Here is a 5961-nt window from a genome sequence, read left to right as displayed (position 1 = left end):
CAGTTGGTTCGAATTCTCGCTTCGCGCGTCGGGCGACTAGGTCGTGCTCTTAGTTCCGCCTCTACCGTAGCGCAGCGTGTTTTCCTCGTCAGTTTAGTGCCGTGTTGGTCTCCGTGCGCGTCGCATCGCTGGTTGTCGGCTGGTGTTTGGTGTTCGTGCGGCCCTTCCTGTCGCGGCGTCGTCTCTCGCCGTGATGTCCACCATGGTTCCCACGAAAGTTCCGCGTACAGGTACAGTCAGTTTTACCTTTGACAAATCCACGCGTCACGTCCAGCCCGGTTCTTTGGAGATACATGACTGGTTAGTCGATACAGTTAAGGTCACTACTGATCAGGTGCATACCGCATATTTCGACAGCGAATTATATGTGTTTTTTGTTAAGTTTCTTGACCCGCTCCAGGTTGATAGGCTACTTTCTCGCCATGGTTCTCAGGTACCCTTTACGCACCGTGATGGTTCCACTAGTATGGTTCTCTTGGCAAATGCAGAAGTGATATATACGAATGTTCGGGTATTTAACCTTCCGCCCGAGGTTGACGACTCTTTTCTGAAGTCCGTTTTGCTTCCTTATGGGGACGTACGCCATATTCGAAAGGAACGCTGGTCTGCTCAGCACCGCTTACAGGTATATAGTGGTATTCGGTCGGTGGAAATGGTGGTCAAAAAACCTATTCCTTCTCACCTACAGGTATGTGGTTATAGGGTCCATATCACGTACAGTGGCCAGGAAGGAACATGTTATTATTGTAATGAAACTGGTCATTTCCGTACTAATTGTCCGCGGCGTGTGGTGGTATTAAAACCTACATACGAACAGCGTAAAAAATTGACTTTAGCTGATCTTCTCCCGCAAGGATCTCGGACTGAATCGCTCACTGTTACTGAGCGACGCAGTGATCCGTTGCCGGACAACGGCCGTGATTTTCCCCCGTTGTCCTTGAGTAGGGATGTTGCTGCCCTTAATTCCGATGTTCCCGCGCTGATTTCTCACAACAAGCGTCGGCGAACACAGGATGATGCGGCTGATGAATCTTCCTTATTGGCTCGCCCTTCCGATGGGCCTCCGGTAAAGGACTCTCTTTCTCAGTCGGAAATCGTGGATGAGGAAGCCACAGGTGCTATCACGCCTTTGCAGAAGCTCCCTGACACCTTATCTGACGTTGTTCCTGCTACCGCGGCAGCCTCTTCGGAGACGCCCGTGACGGAACCTGCTTCTGGTTGCCACGTGTCTTCTCCGGTGCTCTCTGACACTTCTCCTATTGACTCTGTTTCGCATCCCCCTTCTGGAATTTCTGTCGCCCCCTCTGGGTCACAGCCTCCTCCCATCAAACAACTGATTGATTCTCCAGAGCCAGTGGATCCCGTTGTTATTCACCAACTGTCCCACCGTGAACCCATGTCTGCGGACGAGTGGGATGTAGAGGCCTCTCTCTCGCAATCTGACACGGAATGTCTACATGATGCTCCTACGCAGCCGAACGCTGCAGCGTCGGCACCGCGGAGCCGCAGTCGAATCCGTAAACAGCCACGGAGAGCCGCGTCACGGCCGAAGAAAAAGCAGTGGGAAGATGAGGGTTCTGTTTCGTAGTTTTTCTCTCTGTGGTTCAGCGCTTGTTTCTGGTATGATTACTTGTATGCTGCTCCGTCAGCTGACGGCTCTCTACCGATCTTTGTTTTTCTTTCTAGGTTGAAGTTCAATGCAAGCATATACATTTCTTACTCTGAATATTAACAGAATATGTTCTGAGCTTCGGCTCGCCGCTTTGCGACAGTTTATCTATCAGTCTGGGGCAGATGTTGTTTTTTTACAGGAAGTCCTATTCGACCAGTTTTCCATTCCTGGGTTCTCGACGTTTTTTAATGTCGCTTCCGAACTTTCTACGGGCACTGCCTTGTTTTATAGAGAAGGCATTCCGTTGATGAATTTCGAAGTACTCGAAAGTGGAAGGGGGATCGGGTGCACGTTTTATGATCTCAGTTTACTCCTTCTTTATGCCCCTTCTGGTTCGGGTTGTACTACCGCACGCTCGAGTTTCTATAAAGAAGAAGTCATTTACCTGCTTCGTAAATCCCCGACAAAGATAATTTTAGGTGGGGACTTCAATTGTGTTCTACGGCCGGTAGATCAGTCTCCTAATTTTAATTTCAGTAAAGAACTCGACGACCTTGTGCGCTCCTTGCACCTGCGTGACGTGTGGGTTTCTTGCTATCCTACACTTGTGCGACATACCTACTTTACTCCCACGTCTAGCAGTCGCCTCGATCGCTTTTACCTTTCCGATTCCTTGTGTGGGCAACTTCTGGCTGTTGATGTGATACCAGCCTGTTTTACTGATCATTGCGCTGTAGCCGTTACGTTTAATTACGAGCGACAACCGGTAAAATTGTTTCGTCCTCCTTGGATGCTCAATATCGCGTATTTGCAAGATACCTCCCTTGGTATCGTCCTGGAGGACATTTGGACTCGTTGTTCTCGTACTATGGACCGGTACCCGTCTATCGTGGCATGGTGGACACTGTATGCAAAACCACACATCCGTAGGGCTCTCATGCGTTTTGGGGCTGCGAAGGTGGCAGAAGATCGACGAACGCAAGAATTTTACTATTCTGTCTTACGTCAACTGTACGATAGTGCTACGCATGCTCCCCTCCGGGTTACTGATATACAGCGCATCAAAGCCAAATTGCTGCAGCTCAAACGCATTCAAATGGAGGGCCTGCGGACGAGGTCTCAACCACGTTCCCTTCTACAAGAGGAACTGACGTCACTCTACCATCTAGTCCGTTTACGGTCGCGCCGGAAACGTGGGTGCCTTGCCTCCCTCACAACCGCTGACGGCCGCGTGTTCACCTCTCACCGTGACATTTCTGACTTCGTTTACACCTATTTTACTGATCTGTACGATACTCATGTCCCGGCGGAAACCTCTCTTGACGACTTTACCTCCTTGCTGCCTCGCGTCGTCACTCCTCAATTAAACGACGCCTTTCTGCGTCCCTTTCAGAAGGATGACATATATGATGTTGTTGCAGGATCGCAGTCCCGCAAGTCGCCTGGATTAGATGGTATTCCTAAGGAGTTCTATGTTCAATTTTGGCCGCTCATTGGTGACACCTTAACGTCAATGGTAAATGAAGTGATGCGGGGAGTCTTACTTCCTGCTCCTTTTCAGGAAGGCAGAATGGTCCTCCTCCCGAAATCCACAGGTCGACCAGCAATTGATTCCCTCCGTCCTATTACTCTCCTTAACTTTGATTATAAACTTGTCGCTCGAGCAATTAATGTCCGTCTCTCTAAGCTGCTCGATACCATTATTGCCGCCCACCAAAGCTGTGTGCCTGGACGCACGATACTGACTTCCGTTCTCGAATGTCGCGATGTAATCTCGGTGGCGGCTGCCGCTAATATCCCAGGGGCTTTGCTTTTTCTTGATTTCCAAAAAGCGTTCGATCGCGTCAGCCATGATTTTTTATCGAGAGTGCTCACCGCTGTCGGCTTTAATAATGATGCTCGACAAGTCTTAACTAATCTTTTTACCGGTATCAGTGTCTCGGTGATTGTGAACGGTCACCCTACCCCCCGGATATCGATCAGACGGGGGTTACCCCAGGGAAGCCCCTTATCCATGTCACTTTTTGTTCTATCCTTAGAGCCCTTACTTCGCCATCTCACCATGCACTTACGTGGCTGGAATATATTGGGGGAAATTTTTGCAGTCCGTGCATACGCCGATGACGTCATGGTTTTAGTACGACATGCCGAGGATATACCGCGGCTTAAGGATACCTTGGATTCATTTTGTGGTCTTGCTGGTGCTCGCATTAATGATCGCAAATGCACGTTCCTGCCGTTGAGAGGCTTTGATCATGTCGTCATTCCTTGGGCGACGGTTGTCGATCGCCATAAGACCTTGGGGATCATAGTGGATCGTAATCCGATCAAAATGGCGGCACTAAATTGGCGTGAGGTTACGAGTCGTGTTCACGGGGCGATCCTTGAACATGACCGCCGTTCCCTTAGCCTCCTTCACAAGGCACGGGTTTTAGAGACCTATGTCTTCAGTAAAATATACTACGTTGCGCAGGTCTTCCCGCTTCCCGCGATGATGGCCCGCAGGCTGAAACAGCTGTCTAGTCGATTTCTGTGGCGCCGCCATGTCTTCCGTGTCCGGTATGAAGTTGTGGCCAGGCCTCGGAAGCTTGGAGGATTGGGTCTTTCAGATATCAAAGTGAAGACGTCCATCTTATTTGCCCGCCGCAATGTTTTAACCTGTACGCGGGCTCCGCATTCAGTCACCTCTCGTTTACTTTCCCGCCTCCGGCCGGCCAGTCTGACCCCTCCTGTTGATGTTGGACGGATTAATCCTAAATTGCGGCACATTCGTGAATACTTTGTACTTGTCGGTATTCTGGGTGCTGATATACTTTCTATGACGCATATTACTACCAACATGCTACAAATCCGTTGGGGTACAGTATGTTTCCCTTCTTCTGTTGAACTTGCTTCCCCGTCAACGTCATGGAAAACGGTCTGGTCTCATCTTAGTCTTCCCATTTTGCCGATGGAGATTGTTTCAACGTGGTATAAGGTCATTTACCGTCTGATACCTACTGGTGATCGTCTTTTTCGTATTGGCCTTCGTCCGACTGATCAGTGTGAGGAATGTCATCAAACTGACACCTTACTTCACAGGCTAGTTGCTTGCGGACGGGATCATTGGCTCTGGGTCCGCCGTCAATTAGCTTTTCTTACTAGAGGGCCTGAAACCGCATTCCCAGACGACATCTTCTTACATCCGGACATCTCTTATTTTCCTCAGACGAAAACGAACACGATTGTCTGGCTCTTGGGTTACTATGTCCATTACGTCATTGAAGGCGGTAATGACCCAGATCCCCGCGTTTTTCACCATTATTTGTCAACTGCGCATTGGAAATGGCAGCGGTTACCACAATACCGAGCGCTTTTTGCGAATATGCTTTTTCTTGTGTTTAACCGTCAAGGGGTTGGTTAAGTTCCCCTGTGATTCCTGTTTCTTCCCTGAGCTCGAGTCCCCTCCCTTGTTGTATTTTTTCGTATTTTTTTTTTCTCTCTCTCTCTCTCTCTCTCTCTCTCTCTCTCTCTCTCTCTCTCTCTCTCTCTCTCTCTCTCTCTCTCTCTCTCTCTTTGCATGTATATATATACACCCAAAATTCATACGGGTGGTGGTAACGGGTTGGTCTTCCCCTTCAGAAGAAATGTTTTATTTGTGTTTCACCTAATTTGTTGATTTTCTTTTTGCAGCTAATATTAAATGATGATTTGACTATGGTTGTCTGAATTCTCGTGAAATATACCAAGTCAATCTGATAATAAAAAAACGGTAAAAAAAAAAAAAAAAAGTTGGTAGAGCACTTGCCCGCGAAAGGCAAAGGTCCCGAGTTCGAGTCTCGGTCGGGCACACAGTTTTAATCTGCCAGGAAGTTTCATATCAGCGCACACTCCGCTGCAGAGTGAAAATCTCATTCTGGAAACATCCCCCAGGCTGTGGCTAAGCCATGTCTCCGCAATATCCTTTCTTTCAGGAGTGCTAGTTCTGCAAGTTTCGCAGAAGAGCTTCTGTAAAGTTTGGAAGGTAGGAGACGGATACTGGCAGAAGTAAAGCTGTGAGTACTGGACGTGAGTCGTGCTTCGATAGCTCAGTTGGTAGAGCACTTGCCCGCGAAAGGCAAAGGTCCCGAGTTCGAGTCTCGGTCGGGCACCCAGTTTTAGTCTGCCAGGAAGTTTCATATCAGCGCACACTCCGCTGCAGAGTGAAAATCTCATTCTGGAAACATCCCCCAGGCTGTGGCTAAGCCATGTCTCCGCAATATCCTTTCTTTCAGGAGTGCTAGTTCTGCAAGTTTCGCAGAAGAGCTTCTGTAAAGTTTGGAAGGTAGGAGACGGATACTGGCAGAAGTAAAGCTGTGAGTACCGGACGT

General features: G+C 48.8%; 1 non-coding gene across 1 annotated transcript; it reads left to right on the top strand.

The window, feature by feature from the left end:
* Window positions 1-5667: 5667 nt before the first annotated feature.
* On the top strand, window positions 5668-5742 carry Trnas-cga (transfer RNA serine (anticodon CGA)). Its single transcript has one exon. It is a non-coding gene; the product is annotated as a tRNA-Ser (tRNA).
* The last annotated feature ends 219 nt before the right edge of the window (window positions 5743-5961 follow it).

The sequence above is a fragment of the Schistocerca gregaria genome, chromosome 5 (assembly GCF_023897955.1).
Source record: "Schistocerca gregaria isolate iqSchGreg1 chromosome 5, iqSchGreg1.2, whole genome shotgun sequence".
Taxonomy (NCBI): Eukaryota; Metazoa; Arthropoda; class Insecta; order Orthoptera; family Acrididae; genus Schistocerca; species Schistocerca gregaria.
This window is presented reverse-complemented; position numbering and strand designations above follow the sequence as displayed.